Below are 25584 nucleotides of genomic sequence, written 5' to 3'. Positions count from 1 at the left end.
AGCAGACTTAAACATTCCTGCCTGCTGGCTCTGAAGATATGAGCAGATCTCCCAACACAGCGCTCCATGCTGCTAAGGGACAGACCGCCTCTTCCAGTGGGTCCCTGGCCCCCATGCCTCCTGACTGGGAGAAACCTCCCAACAGGTGTCGACAGACTCCTCATACAGGAGTGCTCCAGCAGGCCTCTGGCAGGGGTCAGAAGAAGAAGCAGGCAGCAATCTTTGCTGTTCTGCATTCTCTGCTGGTGATTCCCAGGCAAATAGGATCTAGAGTGGATCTCCAGCAAACTCAGCAGACCTGCAGCTGAGAGGCCTGACTTTTAGAAGGAAAACTAACAAACAGAAAGGAATAGTATCAACATCAACAAAAAGGACGTCCACACAGAAACTCCACCCGAAGGTCACCAACATCAAAGACCAAAGGTAGATAAATCCACAAAGATGAGGATAAACCAGTTCAAAAGGGCTTAAAATTCCCAAAACCAGAACACCTCTTCTCCTCCAAAGGATCACAACTCCTCATCAGCAAGGGGACAAAACTGGATGGAAAATGAGTTTGATGAACTGACAGAAGGAGGCGTCAGAAGGTGGGTAATAACAAACTCCTCCGAGGCAAAGGAGCGTGTTCTAACCCAATGCAGGGAAGTTAAGAACCTTGAAAAAAGGTTAGACCAATTGCTAACTAGAATAACCAGTTTAAAGAAGAACATAAATTACCTGATGGAGCTGTAAAACACAGCACAACAACTTCGTGACGCATACACAAATATCAATAGTTGAATTGAACAAGTGGAAGAAAGGATATCAGAGATTCAAGACCAATTTAATGAAATACAGTGTGAACACAAGATTAGAGAAAAAAGAATGAAAGGAATGAACAAAGCCTCCAAGAAATATGGGAGTATGTCAAAAGACCAAACCTTCGTTTGATTGGTGTACCTGAAAGTGATGGGGAGAATGGAACCAAGTTGGAAAACACTCTTCAGGATATTATCCAGGAGAACTTTCCCAACCTAGCAAGACAGGCCAACATTGAAATTCAGGAAATACAGAGAACACCACAGAGATACTCCTCGGGAAGAGCAACTGCAAGACACATAATCTTCAGATTCACCAAGGTTGAAATGAATGAAAAAATGTTAAGGGCAGCCAGAGAGAAAGGTCGGTTTACCCGTAAAGGGAAGCCCATCAGACTATCAGCAGATCTCTCTGCAGAAACCCTACAAGCCAGAAGAGAGTGGGGGCCAATATTCAATATTCTTAAAGAAAAGAATTTTCAACCCAGAATTTCATATCCAGCCAAACTAAGCTTCATAAGCAAAGGATAAATAAAAACCTTTACAGACAAGCAAATACTGAGATTTTTTGCACAACCAGGCCTGTCTTACGAGAGCTTCTGAGGGAAGCACTAAATATGGAAAGGAAAAACCAGTACCAGCCACTGCAAAAACATACCAAATTGTAAAGATCATCAACAATATGAAGAAACTACATCAACTAATGGGCACAACAATCAGCTAACATCATAATGACAGGATCAAATTTATACATAACAATGTTAACCTTAAATGTAAACAGGCTAAATGCCCCAATTAAAACACAGAGACTGACAAATTAGATCAAGACTCAAGACCCAACGGTGTGCTGTAGTCAGGAGACGCATCTCATGTGCAAAGACTCACCAAGGTCTCAAAATAAAGGGATGCAGGAATATTTACCAATCAAATGGAAAGAAAAAAAAACAGTGGTTGCACTCCTAGTGTGTTATAAAACAGACTTTAAACCAACAAACATCAAAAAAGACAAAGAAGAGGATTACCTAATGGTAAAGGTATCAATGCAACGAGAAGAGCTAACTATCCTAAATATATATTCACCCAATACAGGAGCACCCAGATTCATAAAGCAAGTTCTTAGAGACCTACAAAGAGACTTAGACTCCCGCACAATAATAGCTGGAGACTTTAACACCTCACTGTCGATATCTGACAGATCAATGAGACAGAAAATTAACAAGGATATTCAGAACTTGGACTCAGCTCTGGACCAAGTGGATCTAATGGACATCTCCATAAATCTCCACCCCAAATCAACAGAATGTACATTCTTCTCAGCACCACATCACACTTATTCTAAAATTGACCATATTATTGGAAGTAAAACACTCCTCAGCAAATACAAAAGAATGGAAATCAGAACAAACAGTCTCCCAGACCACAGTGCAATCAAATTAGAACTCAGGATTAAGAAACTCCTCAAAACTGCACAAGTACATGAAAACTGAACAAGCTGCTCCCGAATGACTACTGGGTAAATAATGAAATTAAGGCAGAAATAAATAAGTTCTTTGAAACCAATGAGAACAAAGATACAATGTACCAGAATCTCTGGGACCCAGCTAAAGCAGTGTTTAGAGGGAAATTTATAGCACTAAATGCCCACAAGAGGAAGCATGAAAGATCTAAAATCAACACACTAACATCACAATTAAAGAACTAGAGAAGCAAGAGCAAACTAATTCAAAAGCTAGCAGAAGACAAGAAATAACTAAGATCAGAGCAGAACTGAAAGAGATAGAGACACAAAAATCCCTTCAAAAAATCAGTGAATCCAGTAGGTGATTTTTTGAAAAGATTAACAAAATAGATAGACTGCTAGCCAGACTAATAAAGAAGAAAAGAGAGAAGAATCAAATAGACAAAATAAAAAATGAGGAAAGGCATATCGTCACTCATCCCACAGAAATACAAACTACCATTAGAGAATACTATAAGCACCTTTATACAAATAAACTAGAAAATCAGAGGAAACGGATAACTTCCTGGACACATACACCCTCCCAAAACTAAACCAGGAAGAAGTCAAATCTCTGAAGAGACCAATAACAAGTTCTGAAATTGAGGCAGTAATTAATTGCCTACCAACCAAAAAAAGCCCAGGTCAAGACAGATTCACAGACGAATTCTTCCAGAGGTACAAAGAGGTGCTGGTATCATTCCTTCTGAAACTATTCCAAACAACAGAAAAAGAGGGACTCCACCCTAACTCATTTTATGAAGCCAGCATCATCCTGATACCAAAACCTGTCAGACACACAACATCAAAAAAATTTCAAGCCTATATCCCTGATAAACATTGATGCAAAAATCCTCAATAAAATACTGGCCAACCAAATCCAGCAGCACATAAAGAAGCTGATCCACCACGATCAAGTCGGCTTCATCCCTGGGATGCAAGGCTGGTTCAACATACACAAATCAATAAACATAATCCATCACATAAACATAACCAATGGAAAAAAACACACAATTATCTCAATAGAAGCAGAAAAGGCCGTCAATAAAATTCAACACCACTTCATGCTAAAAACTTTCAATAAACTAGGTATTGATGGAACATATTTCAAAATAATAAGAGCTATTCATGACAAATCCACGGCCAATATCATACTGAATGGGCATAAACTGGAAGCATTCTCTTTGAAAACCAGCAAAAGACAAAGATGCCCTCCCTTACCACTCCTATTCAACATAGTATTGGAAGCTCTGGCCAGAGCAATCAGGCCAGAGGAAGAAATAAAGGTATTCAAATAGAAAGAGAGGAAGTCAAATTATCTCTGTTTGCAGATGACATGATTGTATATTTAGAAAACCTCCTCCTCTCAGCCCAAAATCTCCTTAAGCTGATAAGCAACTTCAGCAAAGTCTCAGGATACAAAATCAATGTGCAAAAATCACAAGAATTCCTATACACCAATAATAGACAACCAGAGAACCAAATAATGAGTGAACTCCCATTCACAATTGCTACAAAGAGAATAAAATACCTAGGAATACAACTTACAAGGGATGTGAAGGATCTCTTCAAGGAGAACTACAAACCACTGCCCAAGGAAATAAGAGAGGACACAAACAAATGGAAAAATATTTCATGGACATGGAAAGGAAGAATCAATATTGTAAAAACGGCCATACTGCCCAAAGTAATGTATAGATTTAATGCTATCCCCATCAAGCTACCATTGACTTTCTTCTCAGAATTAGAAAAAAAAAACTACTTTACATTTCATATGGAACCAAAAAAGAGACTGTAAAGCGAAGACAATCCTAAGCAAAAACAAACAAAGCTGCAGGCATCATGCTACCTGATTTCAAACTATATTATAAGGCTACAGTAACCAAAACAGCATGATGCTAACACCAAAACAGATATACAGACCAATGGAACAGAACAGAGGCCTCAGAAATAATGCCACACATCTAGAACCATCTGATCTCTGACAAACCTGACAAAAACAAGCAATGGGGAAAGGATTTCCTATTTAATAAATGGTGTATGGAAAACTGGCTAGACATATGCAGAAAACTAAAACTGGACCCCTTCCTTACACTTTACACAAAAATTAACTCAAGATGGATTAAAGACTTAAATGTAAGACCTAAAACCATAAAAACCCTAGAAGAAAACCTAGGCAATACCATTCAGGACATAGGCATGGGCAAGGACTTCATGACTAAAACACCAAAAGCAATGGCGACAAAAGCCACAATTGACAAATGGGATCTAATTAAACTAAAGAGCTTCTGCACAGCAAAAGACACTGTCACTGGAGTGAACAGGCAACCTGCAGAATGGGAGAAAATTTTTGCAATCTATCCATCTGACAAAGAGCTAATATCCAGAATCTCTAAGGAACTTAGACAAATTTAAAAGAAAAAAAACAACACCATCAAAAAGTGGGTGAAGGATATGAGTAGACACTTCTCAAAAGAAAACATTTATGCGACCAACAAACATATGAAAAAAAGGTCATCATCGCTGGTCATTAGAGAAATGCAAATCAAAACCACAGTGAGATACCATCTCATGCCAGTTAGAATGGCAATCATTAAAAAGTCAGGAAACAACAGATGCTGGAGAGGATGTAGATAAATAGGAACGCTTTTACACTATTAGTGGGAGTGTAAATTAGTTCAACCATTGTGGAAGACAGTGTGGCAATTCCTCAAGGATCTAGACCTAGAGATACCATTTGTCCCAGCAATCCCATTACTGGCTGTATACCCAAAGGATGAACAATTAATCCACTATAAAGACACATGCACGTGTATGTTTATTGCAGCACCGTTGACAATAGCAAAGACTTGGAACCAACCCGAATGCCCATCAGTGATAGACTGGATAAAGAAAATATGTCACATATACATTATGGAATACTATGCAGCCATAAAAAAGAATGAGTTCATGTTCTTTGCAAGGACATGGATGAATCCGGAAACCATCATCCTCAGCGAACTAACACAGGAACAGAAAACCAAAAACTACACGTTCTCCCTCATGAGGGAGAGTTGAACAATGAGAACACATGGACACAGGGAGGGGAACATCACACAACAGGGCCTGTTGGGGGGTGAGGGGCTAGGGGAGGAATAACATTAGGAGAAACACCTAATATAGATGACGGGTTGATGGGTGCAGCAAACCACCATGGCATATGTATACCTATGTAACAAACCTGCACGTTCTGCACATGTATCCCATCACTTAAAGTATAATTAAAAAAAGGTAACTTTGCAAAATATTTAGAGAGATTTATTCTGAGCCAAATGTTTGGACCATGCCCTGTGGCACACCTTAGAAGATCTTGAGAACATGTGCCCAAAGTGGTTTGATTGCTGCTTATATCTAATGTCTTAGAGAGACATTTGACATCAATCAATACATGTGAGATATGTGTTGATTTGGTCTATAAAGACAAAACAGCAAGAAGTGAGGCAGTGTGGGGAGGGGATTACAGCCGACAGGTGGATTCAAAGTTTTTCTTATTGGCAGTTGATTAAAAGACTTAAGGTTTTATCTAAAGACCTGAAATCAGTTGAAAAAGTTTCTAGATTTAGAGAGCGGGCTTTGGAGAACAATATTCTTATTATGCAGATGAAGTCTCTTATGTGGCCACCCTTAGAGGCAATAGATGGCAAATGTTTTCTATTAAGACCTTTAAAAGATGCTAGACTCTCAGTTAATCTCCTCCATATAACAAAGACACCTGGAAAGGTAAAGCGATTCTCTACAGAATGTAAATTTCTCTCCCAAAATATAACTGTGCAGGGCAATTTAAAATATGTCAAAAATATACTTTAGGGCAAAAGACTTTGATTCCTCTCAAGGCCTGCTGTCATGTGATGCTATTCTTGAGTCAGGTTAGAATTTGGTATCTTACTGCTACAAAGAATCTGTTTTCTGAGCCTTAAGATCTGTTTGAATGAAAATGCTGGTTAGTTGTGCTTGAATTCCAAAGGCAGGAGTGCATAATGAGGCATTTCTGATCCTCTCTTTCTAACATGGCCTAAACTAGTTTTTCAAGTGTCTCTGGAACTCCTTTTTGAAGAGGAAGGGTCCATTCAGCCAGTTGGGCTGCTTAGAATTCTATTTTTAGTTTATAGGACATATATGAGACTTATCCTAATCAGGGGTATCAGAAAATATTCATTGAGGTAATCACTTTAAAGTTGAGACTTGAAAGATGGTCCCAGATTCCTCCCTGCAAACCTTCTCTCCTGATACTGGAAGAAGAAAAGTTACAAGAAACAAATGTTAACATTTCGTCTATGTTCAAAATTGCCCATTAGGAAAATAATTAAACTTGCAAGACTTATCTTTAGAAACAAGTAATCTAGTTGATTTCTAAAGTCCTTTTACAAACCCACAGATTCTGATTAGTTTACAGATTATACAGAACAATCCATCTAATGGGAATCTGCAATTAGCTGCATTCCCCTGCATTTGATTTTTAAATGTTGAATTTATACAGATACATAATAGTTCAAAACCTTTATGTGGCACATGTGATATTTTGATAAAATAATATGTGCAGTGATCAAACCTGGATAACCAGGATATCCTTCATCTCAATCATTGATTATTTCTTTGTGTTAACATTCTAAATGTTCTCTTCTAGCTATTTTCAAATATACAATAAATTATTAACTGTAGTTGTCTATGTACCATTTTAGCATTCCCAACAGCAGTAAGTGAAAGTTCCTGATTTTCAGCTTTCTCTTCACCATTTGGTATTGTCTATATTGTTTATTTTGCCCATTTTAGCAGGTTAGAAGTATTTTTTGAATATTAAATGTACATTTACCTAATAAAAATCAAACTGATCACTTTTTATCTTGACTTTTAGATGTGGTTTCTCTTCAGGTCTTTGCCCATTTTAAAAATAAATTTTGTGGTTTTGTTGTTGTTCAATTATAAGTCAATTTATATATTTGTGATAAAAGCCCTTTTCCAAATATCGGATTTGCAAGCAAATTCTCCAAATCTATGGCTGATCTCTTCAGTCTCAGTTAACGGTTTATTTTCAAATATCTAGGTTAGTTTGTCCATCTATGAAAAGAGGATAATCTTAATTCTAAATTCTTAGAATTATTAGAATAATAATGTAAGTTGAAATTATTCCAGTATCTGGCCCTTCACAAGTTTTAGTATAACACCAGTGAGAAAAATTTGCAGATTGTTCTGTGTAGACCAGAAATCCGAAGGTGATAAAGGGGCAATTAGATTTGAATAATCTGGAGATATGAAGTGTATTTGGTATTCACCTCCTTCTATTTCTCTATGAAGACAAAATGGATAGATGACCTCTCCATGTGAAATGGGACACATAAGTTTTTAAGATGATTCTGAAAGAAAGTTCCTAATAAAATCACTCAGGTGATGTTCCAACACAGGGCTGTGGAGGGGATGGTGGCCGCTGGTGGTTGCTGTCAGCCACAGGGTTGGTTTGTTTGGCCACCGTTTTGTCCACGAGAGACATTTGGCTGTGATGTACTACATGCAGGCGAGTTTCTTAATCTCAGATGAGAGAAACATGAGAACACAGAAGATGGGAAAACTGAATATGTCACTACATCAGCCACATTCCACTGAGGAGAACTTGTCACTGAGAGACCCGGGATATGCAGGAACAGAGAGGAGTTTGGGGGATATTATCCATGAAAGAACGGATCCAACCTAGTCAACCTCCCCAAGGAAGGAGGGTTTACATGTTTGTTCACAGATAATGATGGCTTATGTCAGGATCCCCACATGTTCCAGAAATAGTTTCTAATAACAAATGTCATATTTTGTTTAGAATTGATTTATTTTTTATAATTTATTTTCTTCCTCTAGGCAGCACTCAGAAGTATGTTCTCAGAATAATTCCTGATCCTCTGTGAGTTCCTGGTGCAGCTCCTGGAGGAAAAGCCTGCATGGGGGAGGGAGCCCTCCTCACATGCAGCCCTGAGGCTGTCACGTCACTTCACCCACCGTTGCCCTTCAGTCACTTCGTGAACGCTTATGAGTTAATCTTCCTGAAACATGTGGTATATGGCAGTGTCTTTCCCAGGTAAGATAATACTGCCGTTCTGTTTATCCCTGCAGGCGCCTGTCCCTTTCTGGAATATAAATTGGTTTCGACTGTGTGCTAGTGGATAAGTGGGGGGAGGAGGTTTGTGTGCATCTTGTCATCTTCCAGAGTGCACCCCTCATGGGGTTGACAGTGACAAGCACGCAGATGGGCTTGCTCATCTGGAAGATGACAGGCATTTTGGTAACCTGTGACCCCAGTGAGGCTCTCCCGCTGCAAGATCAATCAGGCTCAGGCCTCTGGCTAAAGTGCAGCCAGCAAGGGGTCCAGTGCCCAACCCTGAGAGCTCCTTCCAGGTACCAAACCACTTTCTAAGGGAAGCTTTTTTCCTGCCTGGATCCCATGCATGTGTTTGTATTTTCTTCACAAAGGGCTTTATCCAGAAACACCCCCCAAGATCCCATAGTGTTTTGAATTCAACTGAAGGGCATTATTCACGAAAGCCCTCATGGCCAAAGTCTTCACTTCTCATTAAAGGACATTGATTATGGGATTCACCAGAAGCTGCTGGCCTTTCACAGGCACAGACCTTCCTCTACACCAGTGGTCCCCAACATTTTTGGCACCAGGGAACGGTTTCGTGGCAGACAATTTTTCCATGGATGATGGCGGTGAGTGATTATGGGATGAACTTACTCCACCTGCATTCATCAGGCATTAGATTCTCATAGGGAGCACTCAAACTAGGTCCTTTGCATGCTCAGTTCACAATAGAATTTGGATCCTAGGAGAATCTAGTGCACAGCTGATCTGACAAGAGGCGGAGCTCAGGCAGTGATGCTCACCCACCGCTCACCTGCTGTGCGGCCTGGTTTCTAACAGGCTGCTGACCAGTTCTGGTTCACTGCCTAGGGGTTGGGGACCTCTGCTGTAAATGCTTGGAGACCTTACCGTCTGGAAAGGGGCATAGAAAAATAAGAGTCAGATGAGCTCCAAATCAATGTACATTTTATGGTTTCTTGAGGAAAGAGTGCAAAGAGGAACGTCCCCACCCACTTTCCCTCTACCTGGCATCATTCCCAGTAATCCGCTTGAGGAACCCGGGGTGTTTCAAGATAGTTTAGGCTTGTTATACTAGGGGACGCCAGAAAAGGAAACAATTAATGTGTCCATGCGGGTTCATCAGTTGCAAGTTATTTATTACTTCAGTGCAGGGTATTGATCATGGAGAAGTCTGTGCGTGTCTTGGGCAGGAGTACATGGGAACTCTGTTTCTTCTACTCAAATTTGCTGTGATCCTAAAAGTGTTTTAAAATAAATATAATGTAGAAAGAGTGGCAAAGACATAAAATGGAAGAAATGTTGGCCACTTCTTAGAAATTATGTTTAGTCTTACCACATGATAAAGCAATCCTGCTCCAAATGATTTATCCACTCGATTTTAAAATGTATGTCCCCACAGAGCCTCCATGGGAGTGTTTGCATCAGCCTAATTGATTGCTGCCTTTCCCACTCTGTGAATTTTACTTACAGGGTGAAAGTTGAAAAGACTATTTCCTATATAATTAGAGTGTATACATCTTTCTATTGCTTCTTTTTCTCAATTACTTAACCCATTTTCTAAACACGTTTAAACCTCATAAATCCTGTCATCTTCTCACCCCCAGCACAGCTGCCTCCTTCCTCAAGGTTTCTGACACTCTCAGGATGTGGGTTTTCACACTGTGTGTCTTGCACATTAATATACAGCCGTGTCCTCAGATCTCAGTCTGCTCAGCTCCATGTAGGCTGTGCCTGTAGACGTGTCCCAGGTCATGGTGACTCTGCCCTGGAATTCTGTGCATATATTGTTTCACCATCTTCAGGATCAACACGTCCCATCCACTCAAGCCCTTTTCCAGGGGCCTGTCGCCCCCAGTGTATGTAGTGGAAGGTGAAGGTGTATCTGGAATCCTTGCAGTAGACTTTCACTGAGGACCCAGGTTTCCTCACCTCAGCCCCAGACTGCACCTATTGGACCTGGGAATGGGCACCTGTGGAGAGGACAGAGAAGAGGCTGAGACCCCACTTAACTGGACCCAGTCCCCTCATCAGCCCTGGAACTTAGGATTCTCTTCCCAGTAGCTGCTGTCACCAAGAGGAGGATCCTCCCGGTCCAGTCCATGGTGAGGTGCCGTGCTCTGGGGGCTTCTGTAGGGGAGGGATGTGGTTGTCGTGTGATGCTGTCTGGGCAAGGACAGATCTGTATGTACCTCGGTAGACAGCAGTGTATTTGCATATTCACGAGGCAGGTATTTCATAGCTCAAGCCACCTCAACCTGAGGAAGAAGATAGGTGACACGTGGACCACACCACAGTGGGATGCAGAGCTCCCTGCCCTGAACTTTGTTTAATGATATTTGCCCTCTGTTATGCTCAGAAGTCCATGATGACAGAACTCGTTTTACAGAAAACCAGAATCTCCCAGGACATTGTCCTCAATGTCATTTCTTGTTCATATGGCACCCTGACAACCTGAACTTTTCCTGGGCCTTGACCTCTGCACATCTAACTTCTGGGATGAGTGTATCTTCCGACAGTAACACCCATTGAATTAATAAAACCACCCTTCAATTCCTAACTATAAATACATTTGAAAAGACTAGACATTTCTCCTTTTAAATGCTGCTTGCATTCAATTATTTGGTTAGGTATAGGCTACATATATAATAGAATACTTAAAGACACATCAGTACTTACTACATTCTTATTTAAATTTTAGGTCATTATTGCTTTGAAATAACATTCAATTCCTGAGAGAAAACCCCTCCCCAGCCTCATGTGCACCTGCTCCAGGGCTGGATCCTGTGCTGGGTGCGCCCTGAGCGCCCCCTGCAGCTCAGCTCCTGCCCTGCAGGAAAGTTCCTGTCTGGGCTCATAGAGAATTCTCCTCCCAGCGTCTCAAGCACAGTATGAAGTGGCCTTGCCCTGACTCAGAATGCTCTTTCGATGGCAGCAATTGCTTCTCCTACCATCTCTTACAGTAGGAAATAGGCCTTAGAAAACCCGACATAATCTACCGGGAGACCTCAGCACAGCAACAAGGAATCACTAAAGCCAGCAGGGAGCCCCTTTCCTGGAGTTCTAGGTGCACTGATAGGGTCCAGACACATGGCAAGTCTAGGAACCGATGGGAACTTTGGGGCAGCCTCTATTTTTTTTAGGATTCTGTGGTTGACGATCACATCAGATTGTAACTTTACACAAAGACCCTATGTCTCAAAGCACCCCCCCCCCACACACACACACATACACTCACAGTGGCACATTTGCACAGTAACGAGACTCAGATTTGCCCTCCTTCCAAGTGTCTTGTCAATGAAAAGTGCTTCCAACACTGGCCATAGTCCTGCTTGTGTTTGTTGTTGTTATTTTTTCCAGACAGAGCTAAAGCAAGCTCAGTATTACTGGAGATTTGGAAAGTGCCTTCATGTTCTCTTTGCCAGTTCTCACCTGGGAACCCTGCAGATGCCCCATGAGAAGTAAATCTAAGGCCATTGAGGGAGAGGCTGTGACCTTGGTCCTGAAGCTGTTGTTCTCAGAGGCTTTGAATCACTTCACTGTCCTTGACTTGTTCTCTCCCACTGCCTTTGGTTTCCCTAAGTTGTAGTGTTTGGACAGAGTCTGTGCATTACCACACTTTTCTCTTTAATCCAGATTAATCCTATTGGTGAGGAGGGGAGGTGATGTAGTGGACAGGGGAGCAGTATATGTTCTGGAAATTGACTTCCAATGTTTTCTTGCTGTGTTTTCTCTAGGCTGCACCCTTTACAAGGAGTCTCCGGTGGTACAGCGGATTTTCCTCCATCCTCCACTCCCCCTCCTGGCTGCAGCATCCACAGATTATTTTCTTGAATCTGACCCCAGTTGTTTATTAATTATACCCCTTTTCATGACGTGGGAAGGCTAAGATGAAGCTGTCTGGGATGGAAAAGAATCCCTTCCTCTCACATAGAATAAAGATCTTGAAAAATATTTTGTCTCTGTAGCATCTGTTAGGAGAAAGTTCTGGGCATATTTATCACAGAATAGTTCTCCTGATGACAGAGCTACGAGTGATTCTGTTTGGACTCTCATCTTGAGAACCCAGAATTTTCTGGAGGGAAATTCCATGATAGTGTGGGTGGGGTGTGCAGCCCCCCGGGAGTTCTTACCCCATCCCTGTCCACACCTGTCCTCCAGACATTTATGGAATTACCATCTAACTGTTTCTGCCAGCTTGTGCTGTCAACTGAAGAATCACCCAATTTATTGATTTAGAAAGAGGACTTCCTTTCTGAGAAAGGATTGAAGCTGCAGGATGGCCATCTTAACAGGCTGGGAAGCAAAGCCTCCCAGAGACGTTGAGCAGGCACTTCAAGACAGGGAAAGACGAGAAATGAATTCATGTGAATGGATTGGCCAAGTGTACACACTCAGCAGGCTATAGAAGGAGCTGTGGATATTCACATGGCAGGTATGCTCTCATGTCTAATAAGCAGACACACACGTTACATGCATTACTTGTTTGCTTTGGGGTGAGGACTTAAGAACTAACTGAATTACAGTTGGGCCCTGCACATCAAAAGGGCTTTGTGCAGGGGCAGAAAGACACACAGTGCACAGCCTCTGGAAATTGGTGAGGCCAAGTCTATGGTCAGTGGTCTCTTTTCAGGAGAAAGTTACTGAAATCTGTCCCTTGTCCAATCAAAGCTCTATTATGGCTTGTGAAACAAGGTCACAATTACTCCATGTCTGAAGTTCCATGAACTGCAAATGTTTTAATATTGCTTATCTCAGGACCAGTGCTTGTTTAGCTGTTAGAGAAAAACAAAAAGCCCTGTGGCAGTTACAACATAGTCTATTTTTTAAGTGTAGGGGTGAGTGACTTAATCCCTGCCTGGCATGGCCTTAGGTCTTGTTTATAATTGGGTATCTTATTGCCACAGAAAGTTTGTCCCGTCAGTGTTATCATCTCTATTTTAATGTCTTTCTAGTTTTTGGGTCCTGGTTTTCCCTGCAATTTCATTTCTTCAATAGATTCAAGAAATCATTGATTATCAATTTTCCAGACTTTTATTATGGTAAGAATGTGGGTGATGATTTTACATATTAAAGCAGAAATCTGAAGTAGCTTCAGAGATCACGAGTGACGTGAAACAAGTAGAAGGAATCTCATCTCATTAAGTGTGGCACCACACAGATATAGTTCAACATGCAGTGACACAGAAGAACCACAGCACATGACACATACAAAAAGTTTTTATGATTCTGAGCCTTTCCCCAGGAAGCTGCAACTCAGATGGTACTACAGGGATGGACTCAGTTCTCTCTCAGGTGATACTATGTTTTGGAAGCTTACTTCCACTCTTGCACTTGATTCAGTAGCTGCACCTGGGCCCACACACCTAAAACAAACTCTCATTAATGAAACACAAGACCCATCAATAAGAAAGTTGTCCCAGGGAAGGTGCACAGCAGGGACCTCTGCTTTTGGGAACCTGTGGCTATGCAGGGAGGGTCAGGAGTGTGACCCATTTTCTTCTGCTCCCCCTGCCTGCTGCACAGACAACTGAAACCAGGAGCTTTCCATTGCTAAGTATATAAAATACGTGATAGTTCCAGCGAAATGTAATACACACATGAAGGAATGAGGAACCTACATAAAATAAAATAAATATATTAAATATACAACACTGTAAGAGAATCATGGAAAAGACAAATATAAAAAACCTGTGTGTATATGTGTGACATAATTTGCTTATGAAGTCCTTCAAGTAGGTACAGAATCTTTGCCTTTTGATTGCCACAAAGATGAAGAATCTGGCACCAGGACTCCAGCGCCATGCTAGTGACTTTCCCTCCTATCTCCTGAGGACACGGTGCTTCCAACTCTGAGGATCAGGATACTGAAATTGTGTGAGAAGAGAAAGTGGGATTTTCTGTGGGAAAAGACTGTTTTGAGCATAATTTTCAAGTAATATATTCTACCAGGAGACACTCTGCCATCATGATGACGGTGTATGTTGCTTTTGACATTAACATTATCATCATCAACATTATTGGGGTGTTCCCTAGAAAATGACCAATTATCACAGAATTAACGAGTCATTTTCATTTTAGTTTTTTTTCACACTTCCAGCTAAATCCACTGAGTTTACTGAGTTTGAGCATGGAAATTTCAGGGCATGGGTTACAAATGATGGAGTGGAAGTTTTCCTGGGAGTTAGATATAGTTTCGCTAAAGGAGGACCAAGGATTTTGCTAGAAGCTCCCCTCCTGGTCTATCCCAGCACCTGCTCCTCAGTGTGCCCCTTCCTGTCTCCTAAGCATCTCTGTGGTCCTGGACAATGCATGTCTGGGGCATCTGTTTCCTAGATGTGCATCCACAGGGAAGGCTGCTGTCCCTAATAATATTCGGCGGTAAATTCATAGAATAATATTCAGCAATTATAAACAGGAGCTATCAAACCATAAAAATACATAGATGAATTTTAAATGCATATTGTTAAGTGAAAGAAACAAGTCTGCAAAAGCTACATAATATGTTATTTATTTGATATTCTGGAGAAGTCCAAACATACAAAGTGAATCTGTATTTGCAAGAAATTTAAGGAGATGATGAAAATGGGTAAAAAATAGGAGATTTAAAAGGGTGATGAAAGTATTATGTATAATATTGTAACGGTAAATATGTGATATGAATTTGTTGAAATCAACAGAATATACAGCATAAAGGGTTAATTCTAATTCACAAAAATATAAATAGGAGATTAGGAATTCCAAGATAGAATGCAGACAATATAGAAAATATCTAATGTCATTACAAATGTATGAAATCAGAAGAGGTGCCAAGTGACTTCAGAAATAGTGTAGTCAATAAGATAAAAGAATAAAGAAAGTGCACATCAGCACTGTACCCCAGCTGATGATGTTCCACAAAAGAGCAAAACATACACAATCTGGTTCCACTCTACAGAAATCCTGGAACTGGACTACAAAGGGAATAGACAGTGTGTGGCAGGAGGGGGTTCCTCACGGTTGGAGTGCGAGGTTAGGGACAGGAATAGAAGGCAGGTAATGAACATTCATGTGGTATTAACTTAGGGCAGATATGTCAATATATTTGCAAGTTTAGCATAATATAGGTACAAACATTAAATAAAAAATAGTTTAGATGTGTGTGTATATATGGGTTAATACACAACACATACCTCCTAGAGTCATTACCTGAGAGGTTCTACAAGAAAAGACAGCAAATTAACAAAAAATACACCCGGAATCAAGATTTGAGTTTTGCATACCATTCTGCTATGAAAGGAACCAACATTTCTTGGAGAAATGGCTAATTCTAGGGCTTGGAAAGAGAATATAGGAGTAAAGTCTACAATTTCTCATGGTACCCAGAAAATAATAAAGGGTTCCAAAATGAAAAATCCTTTTGCAAACCTTATGGTAACAAGTATAATATTTATAAAAAGTGAATTAGATAATGTTAATGGAGAAATAAACATCATTATGAAATGCTATCTTAAACAAAAAATAAGAGAAAATATTAGTTTAAAAATAGAACTTATAGTCGATTTAAAAAAGCAAGACCAAACACTTAGCTATGCACAAGAAAGTTACTTTACACATTCACATATATAAAAGGATGAGAAAGCATGGATTATGAAAATACGAACCGAAATAAAGCTATAGTAGCTGTGCAAATTTCAGACAAAATAGACATCAGAAAAGACTTTTAGGACTTAACAGGGATATTACATAGGATAAAGTTACCAGTTTTTAAAAAAGATGCTAAAAAAGAGTTAACAAATATATAATAGAATACCCCATTCATTGTGATTTACAGAACATGACAAAAGAAAGATGTCAGTGACACCATGCACGGAAGGGTGTCCTGGGTACTGTAAGGCTTCTTTGTACTCATGGAGGGCACCACCAAGAACTTCCTCTTGAATTTCTCCCTGTAGCCACCCACACCAGCCCTGGTCTTGGAGGCTGCTGAACCACGATTATGCTGCAATCAGTGAAGGAAGCTGAAATTGTGAAAATGAAACACCATGGCTGGTCATGTGCCAGATGATGTTGTGTTCTGCTAAGTATCTCCAGTCCTGGGTTGGATCCAGTAGGTGCACTTGGGCACCAAAACCGGAAACAGGGACTCTCTTGTTCCTTAAACACAAGACATTCCAATGAGAAAGCTGCTCTCAGATGAGTTGCAGATCAGGGAGGAGGAGATGGAGGTGTCCTTGGCTTCCCAGAATTGCTGAAACGACGACCAAGGCCACCTCTGCGGGGCAGAGACCCAACTATGAGTACATCACATCAGCTGTGTTCAGGAATCTTTGCCTGTGTGGGAGGATAAAGAATGTGATTTCTTTCTCTCACCCAACGTGCTTCAGAGACAATAAAATGGAAAATTAAATAAATATGTTTTCTTTCCATGTTAGGGGAGAGAACGTGTATAATTCATGGCAATACAAGTGCTCACTTCAGAGCCTGCAGGAGCAGCAAGTGCACAATTGACAGTCGCAAGTACTCTGCACCCAGGAAGCAGCTGCCCTGAGATCATCCCGAGTCCTGCCCTCTGGATGCCATGCATCTGTGGAACATGGGCTTGTGCCTGGGATCTTGTAGCTAGTGTGGAGAGCAGAGCACAGCTCCACTCCTCCACACCGTGTGACCTAGGATGTGGTCTCTTCCTCAGAGCTTTATTCTAATAACGTGTTAATATAAAATAGCAGCAGTAACTTTACCTGTAACGTTTTAGGTAGGAGCCAGTGCGGTTCAGAATTGTTAACCACCGTTGCTGCCTCCACCCTTAGAAACCGGAAAAATACCTGTGTGACCTGTCATCTCAGGCCTCAGATGACCACATTGCAGAGAGCACACCTGCTTTGTTTCTGTCACTAACATTGTATTGGATACTGGAAAACATATGTGTACCTTGCTATAGAATGTATCTTAATTAGGTTATATTGGATAAAATTAGAATTAGTAGGTGACACTTAAAACTTAGCTGAGGGGATTTCTAAGCAAAGTGTGGATGGTGTGTTTTGATTTCTCCTTGCTTAATATAATGAGAGGAGATAGATAAATTAAAGAGGAAACTGTTGAACAATGTGGAATCAGGTATTTTATAAGGAAGGAAGGCTCTCACATCTTCTGGAAACCCCATAAACTTTTAAAAAATAAAGGAACTTTAAGACACATTTCTACATCCTAGGTACACGACTAATATAAACTTGGATTTTAGTGCAAAAAGAGGTTAATTTTCACAGATGAAAATTAGACGAATATTCATACACAATCTACAATTTTGTCTTTACATATTTTTGAAATTTAAATAAATTGCATCAATATTATGTATCCTTCTGCAACTTACTTTATATTTGGTTTGTGGAAGGGGAGTTTACATCATTCATTTTCAGTTCTGAATATATCCAACTGTATGAATATATCTTATTTATCTGTTCTCCTGTTGTGTTGTTTCCAACTTTTAATTAATATTAACAATGTTATATTGAACATTGTTCATACACATGAGAGTTTCTCTATGTCAAGGAGAGAGTTCCTTAGTCATAGAGTGTTAAGTATCTTTATCATTTTTAAAAATTGTAAATTATTCTTCAATCTGATTGTACCAGTATATAATTCCACCAGTGGTTGGAGAGAATTTCCACTGATGTACATCCTTTGTCAAACACCTGATACTGTCAAGTTTTAAAATTTACCATCCTGATGAGCATTAAATGCATGTTTTATTTGCATTTTCTTGATTACTACTGAAGTTGAGTATATTACCCATATGTTTACTGCTAACTCAAGTTGCCTCTTCAGTGAGTCATCTGTTTATATTCTTCATGATCCTAACAGATGTTCTTTTTCTAATTTATTTGCACAATTTTGCATATGTTTAGGATACAAATCCATTGTATCTTAGATAAACTGCAAATATCTTCTTTCACTTTGTGCCTTGTCTTTTCACTTTTTATGGTATCTTTTAAAGTACTGTTTATTCTAATGGTCAAGTTTATCTTTTTCCTGTATGATTTATGTGTACTTATTGTTTTAGAAATCCTTCCTTAATCCAAGGTGATAATACTATTATCCTGCACTTTCAAAGAGTTTTAAATTTTGCTTTCACATTTTTACTAGCTTTACTGAGGTATACTACACATACCGCAAAATTCACACACGTTGTAAATGAACAATTGACTTTAAAGAATTACAGAGAGTCATGCCACTATCATTACAATAGACTTATAGGTCATTTTTATCATCCTAAAAAGTTCCTTGTGCCCACTGGCAGTTAATTCCCACTCCCATTGCTAGTCCCATTTAACCACTTATTTGCATTCTGGACATTTAATATAAACAGAAGCATACAGTATACAGTTTTTTGCATCTGGCTTCTTTCACTTAGCATTAATAGTTTTAGGACTCATTATGCCATAGTATGCATCGGCAGTTTGTTTCCTTTTAATTGCACAATAGTATTCCATGTATGGCCATAAAACATTTTGTTTGTCCATTCATCAGCTGATTGACTTTTGGATTGTTTCTAGTTTGGAGCTATTATTAATAATAGTACTGGCTGGGCACACTGGCTCACGCCTGTAATCCCAGCACTGTGGGAGGCTGAGGTGGGCAGATCATCTGAGGTCAGGAATTCGAGACCAGCCTGACCAACATAGTGAAACCCCGTCTCTACTAAATATACAAAAAAATTAGCTGAGTGTGATGGCGCACACCTGTAGTCCCAACTACATGGGAGACGGAGGCAGGAGAATCGCTTGAACATTGGAGGCGGAGGTTTCAGTGAGCGGAGATCATGCCACTATACTCCAGCCTGGGTAACAGAGTGAGACTCTGTCTCAAAATAATAACAACAACAACAACAACAGTACTAAGAATATTCATGCAAAGTCTGGCTATGAACATGTTATCACTTCTTTCAGATACATTCCTAAGTACTGTAATACTTTTTAAGAAAATAGGAAATCCTTTTGGAACATGGCTGCAGGATTTTGCATTCCATCAGCAATACATAAGCATTCAATAAGTAGTCTGTGCTGTGGTTTTGTTTTCATTCAGTTCTAACTAACGTCTAATGTTCTTTATGATTTCTTTTTTGACTCAAGGATTAGTTCTTTACCTCCACATACCTTGCAATTTCTCAAACCTCTTTCATTCAAATTTAATTGTGTGGTCAGGTAATATACTTTGTTTGATTTATTAGTTTTTAAATTTACTGAGACTTGTTTTATAGCCCAACTCATAATACATTTTGGAGAAAGCTGCATGTGCACTTGAAAACAATTTTGCTAGCTTTAGATGGAGTGTTTTATAAATGCCAAAATATTGCCCAATAGGATGTCGAACAGGGGTGGTGAAAGCAGGCTTTCATTAATTGTTAGTTATTCAAAGGGGATGCTTCTAACATTTCATTACTAAACCGGACTGTGGAAAGTTTTCAGTAGATGTATGTTACCAGATTTAAGAAATTATTTTCTATTTGTGGTTTGCTAAAAATTTTTATGATGAATGATACTGGATTTTATAAAATTTTTTGCACACGTCATAATTATATAGCCATTATCCTTTGTTAATAAATAGACGAAATGTTGTCCTGATGTTAAACCACCTTTACATTCTATCACTACCCTCAACTTGGTTAAGCTGTATACTTTTAAAAAGTAACTGATAGACTCATGTTCATAGGGGAGATTGACCATAAATTTCCCTTGTAATTCCCTTGTAATTGGATAATCCACATCCAATTTTGGTGAATAAAATTTCATCTAATTTTATTAGGTGAAACAGTGGCTGATTCCTTCATCCAGCTAGGCATGGAAAATTATTTTATAAGTGAAAATACAGATTTTTGGCCTTGCCATTACTCTGTTTAATAGTCTCGCTTTGTGTTTCATTCCCTTCTGCCCTTTATTTCTTTTGCCTTCTTAGGCTGACAATTAATGAGGTAAGCATAACTGAGAACCTAGAAAAATGAAAATCTAAGTGACTTTCTGCTTTTAATATAAATGTTTACAACTATGAATTTTCTCTAATATCATTTAGACCTAATCTCACAAGTTTAAATATACATATTTTTTAATATTTTTACTGCATTTTATAATTTGCATAATGAATAACTTCTTGTTATAGTTATTTAGAAGATACATATTTCTATTTTCTAACTTTAATTTTTTTCATTGATTTCTTGTTTAAGTCCACTGTTTGCAGAGAAAGTCATCTGCATGACAATTTATTTAAATTTATTAAGCCTCCTTTATGGCCTCATTTAAATAATTTCTATAGTTTTGTGTGCTTAAAAAGAATGTGTATGATACTCAAGCCAATGGATTTTTTTTTCAAATTATACTTTGAGATTTTTTGTAATTGATCTTTTAAGGAGATAAATATGTTAAAATGTGTAAAATGCTCTTCCAAATTTAGTCAATAATAGATTTCTATAACTCACCTACACTAAGTGTATATGCATTTGAAACTGTTTTACATTCCTAGTGAATTATACCTTTTTCATAATGGTGCCCCCCTTCATCCTCATTAATTTTTTTGCCTTAAAGTTTATTTTTATATATTTAAATAATGCAATACCAGCTTTTATCATTTTATTTTTAGAATAAGTAGTACATATACCTAGTTAAAAATATATGACATAAAAAGATACACAAAGAGATTTTACAACTCGTCCGTTACATTTCCACATCACTCACAGCTCCCCCATACAAGTGAACACTTTATGATTTCTCATTTCCATACCACTTTCCCCTTCTCGTTTAAACGCACTTGATTTTTAGAGCAGTTTTAGGCTCACAGTAAAACTGAGCAGAAAGCAGGGAGTCCCATATGTCCCTACCCCTACATACACACAGGTTTCCCCACTGTCAACATCCCTCACCAGAGTAGTATATTTGTTATAACTGCCTATTGACTTTTTAAATGCAAATAAAAATACATCATTTGTCCCATTTCTTTAACAGACAGCATATTTTTTTAAGTATATCATCACTCTATTCATCAGAGATGGCACCTTTATTAGCACTAAAATCCGCTAAGTATTTGGGTCACTCTGTGGACTGCACTTTGCTCTGTTTATTCACAAATATGTACTATATTGTTTTTATTAAATATTATATTTCTTTTATTATATGGCTAACTTCCCTTTGTTGTTCCCCTTGACCTTGTGTTCTGGAGTTTCACTTTGTGATAAGATTCCATGCTAATTTTCCCTGATTGATTTTACTTCCAAAATCTGAGAAATCAGCTCTTTCATCAATTTTGTAAAACTTCAGTAATTTACTTTGAATATTGCTTCTTCATTCTCTCTTCCTCTTTTCTGTAACTCCTATTATCCATATTTGAAACCTTTCCTTCTTTCTCCATCTCTCTTAATTTCATGTTTGTAATCTTGTTTATTGGCATTGAATTCTAGGTAATTTCTACAGTTCTATTTCTCAGTTCACCAATTCTTTCTGAAGCTTTATTGAATCTGTTTAATGTTTCCATACAGGTGTTCATTGTAATTACTACCTTTTCATTTCCACAAGTTACTTACGGTTTTTTAAATTACATGGTTTATTTTAAAATTACCTTGTTTTTAAAATCTTGTTTCTTTTAATATGCTTGATTTTCATTTCTGGCATATGAGAATTTCCTTTACTTTTGTGTGCCCACCTATATATTTAATAGGATTTTTGACATATTTTTATCCAACATTTGTAAGTTTTTAGTAGTTCAAAGTGTTTCAGGATATCTAGTTTTTACACCCATCAGTTTTCTCTTCTAAGAACTCTCAATAGTCACATGTGAAGTCTCTTATTTTGTAAGGCTTTATCTTTTCTCTCACTCTATTTTTCATCCATGCTTTGTGATCTTCCAATCCACTCATCAGGGTGAACTGGTTAAAAAATCATCAGCTAAAAGAGCAGAATATTATCTTTCGTGCTCTATTTGAATCTCAAAAGCTCTTTGTATAAATGAAATTCAAATGTTCCACAATAGCCTCTACCATAGTTCTACTTCATTGGGTACATAGTTTGATGATTGTCTCATCCTGCCTCTGGCTAGTAGGCCCCTTTAGATGAGTTGCTATTTTTCACTATCCGCAGAGTAAAGGTCAAATCTCATGGCTGTGAATTTTAAATGATGAGATCCCCACAGGTGGTGTCAGGCAAAGCACCCTCTAAACTTACTGACTTGTAGTATAAAACCTAGCAAGCTGTAAGTCCTGCACCATGAGCCCCTGGAGCCAGCATCGTAGCACTCCAATCTTCCTACACACCGACCCACAAGTTTCAGGACAAGATGATTTATCCCACCATTTCAGATACTTCTTGGCTTTTTGTGGACTGAAATAGGTCAATTAAAGTTTGTTTTAAAGTTTTAAACTTTAAGTGACTGTTTCTCCTGTAATTTCTCTTTTATGAATGTTTCTATTTTATCATTATAAAGAATTCTTTATTTAATGGTTATTGCTTTTTGGCTTGTATTCTAATTTGTCCAATATTAAGATCATGATTCCTACTTTCTGCTTTCTTTGTACTTACATAATAAATCTTTACTCATCCTTTTACTTTCAACCTTTCAAAACCACTTTGGTTTTTTGGTATGTTTCTTGCATATAGAACTGGGTTTTATTACTGTGATCAATTGTGATATTTTTCTTTTAACAGGTGATTTATAAAAGCTTTTACATTTATTTTTTATGACAGTATGACTGGTCTTAGGTATATCATATTTTATGTTATGCTTACTGATATTTACAGAGTTTTTAAGGCTCCATTACATATATTGTTCTTAGTTTCATCCATACAGATCTTTAATATTTTAGAAGCTCTGTAATTTTATAGAACCGCTTATCTTTTTAACTATGAAAGAATAAGCAATCCTCCGTCTGCTTAAAAAGGGTATTTCCTTACTATGAGAAATGTAAATGTCAGCAAATTTACTTTTTTCCTTTCATCTACATCATCAAATTTTAGTCAACAGGCCTGTATTTGTAATATTTCATTTGTCCGCTTACATGGAAATTCTGACTCTTTGCTCTTGCTCTACTTTCCTTCTTTTCTCAATCCCCTCCCAGTTCCTTACGGTTGAATCATTTCTACATTATTAGCATATATAAAGAGTAAATTCTGGTCTGTCACAGTAATACGAACATGTATTTTAGTCTTCTCTTATGGTTAAATTTATTCAGTGCTCACCAGCTGTCCTTAGCAATAGCTTCTCCACAGTCATTCCTAGTTGGTTGGACTTCATCCCCAGCAATTTCCTGAAGATTTAGTCACAGAAATAATTTGCTGTATGGCTAAAAAATATTTGATGGCATCTTTTTTACTTAAAGGATAGTTTGGCTTCCACTTTCTTCATTTAAGTATCTTACGATTGTTATAGTTTTTTGTATTTAAGGTTATTTTAGAGTCTAAAGCCAGACTCATTTTTCTCCTTATTTGTGCACTGTTATACAAAGTATTCTTATATTCAAGTCCAGTAATACACCTTCATGATAACCATTCCAGGTCAGTCTTCCTTAGCACAAAGTATGTCCTCTAAAGAAGAATGGCAATATCTAACATCAAGACTTCATTAAATTACAGATTTAAATATTTGTTTTGTTCCATTGTTCTGCTTTTCTTATTTGGGAACTCCATTTATGCCATTATTATATTTATTTATTTATTTATTTATTTATTTATTTATTTATTTATTTTTGAGACAGAGTCTCCCTCTGCTGCCCAGGCTCTGGAATGCAGTCGTGCAGTCTCAGTTCACTGCAACCTCTGCCTCCCGGGTTCAAGGGATTCTCTTGCCTTAGCCTCCCGAGTACCGGAGATGACAGGCGCCCGCCACCATACCTGGCTAATTTTTGTATTTTTAATAGAGACAGGGTTTCACCATGCTGGCCACGCTGGTCTCAAACTGCTGACCTCGTGATGTGCCCGCCTCAGTCCCCCAAAGTGCTGGGATTACAGGCGAGCCACCTTGCCCAGCCGATTTATGCCATTATTGTAATTTGTTCTTCTCTCATGTCACTCATTTTCTTTCTAATCCTAAACTCACATTTTCATCTATTCATATTATTTGCTTTTTTTCAGTTTTATCCTTCTGTGTATTTCACTATGATACTAGCCAGTTTTGCCTTTGAGCAATTTCCAATTTTATTTTTTTGTGTATAGTTCTTTTCCTCCAATATTTGTCCAATGTTTTATTAGCTCATAATTAAATACTTCCATGCTATCTGTGTTAGTCCGTTCTCACACTGGTATGAAGAAATACCCAAGATTGGCTAATTTATAAAGCAAAGAGGTTTAATTGACTCACAGTCCTGCATTGCTGGGGAGGCCTCAAGAAACTTACAATCATGGTGGAAGGCAAGGAGAAGCAGCCACCTTTCTTCACAGGGTGGCAAGATGGAATAAGGGAAAGCAGGGGAAATGCCAAATGCTTATAAAACCATCACATCTCATGCGACTCACTATTACAAGAACAGCAGGAGAGAAACTGCCCCCATGATCCAATTATGTTCCCCTTGTCCGTCCCTTCACACATGGGGATTACAATTCAAGACGAGATTTTAGGTGGGGGGACACAACCAAACCATTTCACTATGTTAAAATTTCTAACAACTTTTTTTTTTCCAGATGGGGATCTTGCTACATTGCCCAGGCTGGATTCAAACTCCTGGGCTCAAGCAACCTTCCTGCATAAGCCTCCTGAGTAGCAGGATTACTTCTCCAAATTATGTTTAGTGGTTCTTTCTCAGAGGCTACTTTACTTATTTATTTATTTATTTTTAACTTATGATAGTAAATTTTTAAATCAAAATGCTATATATTCCATAGCAATATTTTTCTGCTAAGTGCTATTCATCTACTGGTTATCTTATTTTTGTCCATGTTTTTTATCTGATACACATGCACTGATGATGTGCCAATTCTTTGATACAGTCTAATTTGCTTGGCCCATCAGTCTACAGGATGCTTCCACGCATATGTGTAAAAGAAGGGACAAGGGTAACCTTTTTGCTTTCATAATCCAAAAACTTTCTCTTTCTCTATAGCCACAGAGATAGACTGCTTGCCACAAATACAGCTCATCTGTGTAATTCTTTGTGATATATCTTCTCCTTTTCTGAAACCAATCTGATTAAAAAAAACTCTGCTATCAGGCATGATATATGT

General features: G+C 38.4%; 1 protein-coding gene across 8 annotated transcripts in view; it reads right to left on the bottom strand.

Annotated features, from left to right (window-relative positions):
- Nucleotides 1-14903: 14903 nt before the first annotated feature.
- The window catches only part of LOC129527049 (neurobeachin-like), a 50452-nt gene continuing 39771 nt past the window's right edge, over nt 14904-25584 (bottom strand). For 4 of the 8 annotated variants that reach the window (XR_010131115.1, XR_010131113.1, XR_010131112.1 and 1 more), the window contains one exon: nt 14908-16726. The gene's annotated coding sequence lies outside the window, so the exon portion shown is untranslated. Of the gene's footprint in view, nt 16727-25584 lie in introns of all 8 variants that reach the window. The other 4 variants (XR_010131109.1, XR_008671890.2, XR_010131114.1 and 1 more) reach the window with 2 other exon arrangements.

The sequence above is a fragment of the Gorilla gorilla genome, chromosome 16 (assembly GCF_029281585.2).
Source record: "Gorilla gorilla gorilla isolate KB3781 chromosome 16, NHGRI_mGorGor1-v2.1_pri, whole genome shotgun sequence".
NCBI classification, from domain to species: domain Eukaryota; kingdom Metazoa; phylum Chordata; class Mammalia; order Primates; family Hominidae; genus Gorilla; species Gorilla gorilla.
The sequence above is the reverse complement of the archived record's forward strand: the minus strand, read 5'-3'. Positions and strand labels throughout refer to the sequence as shown.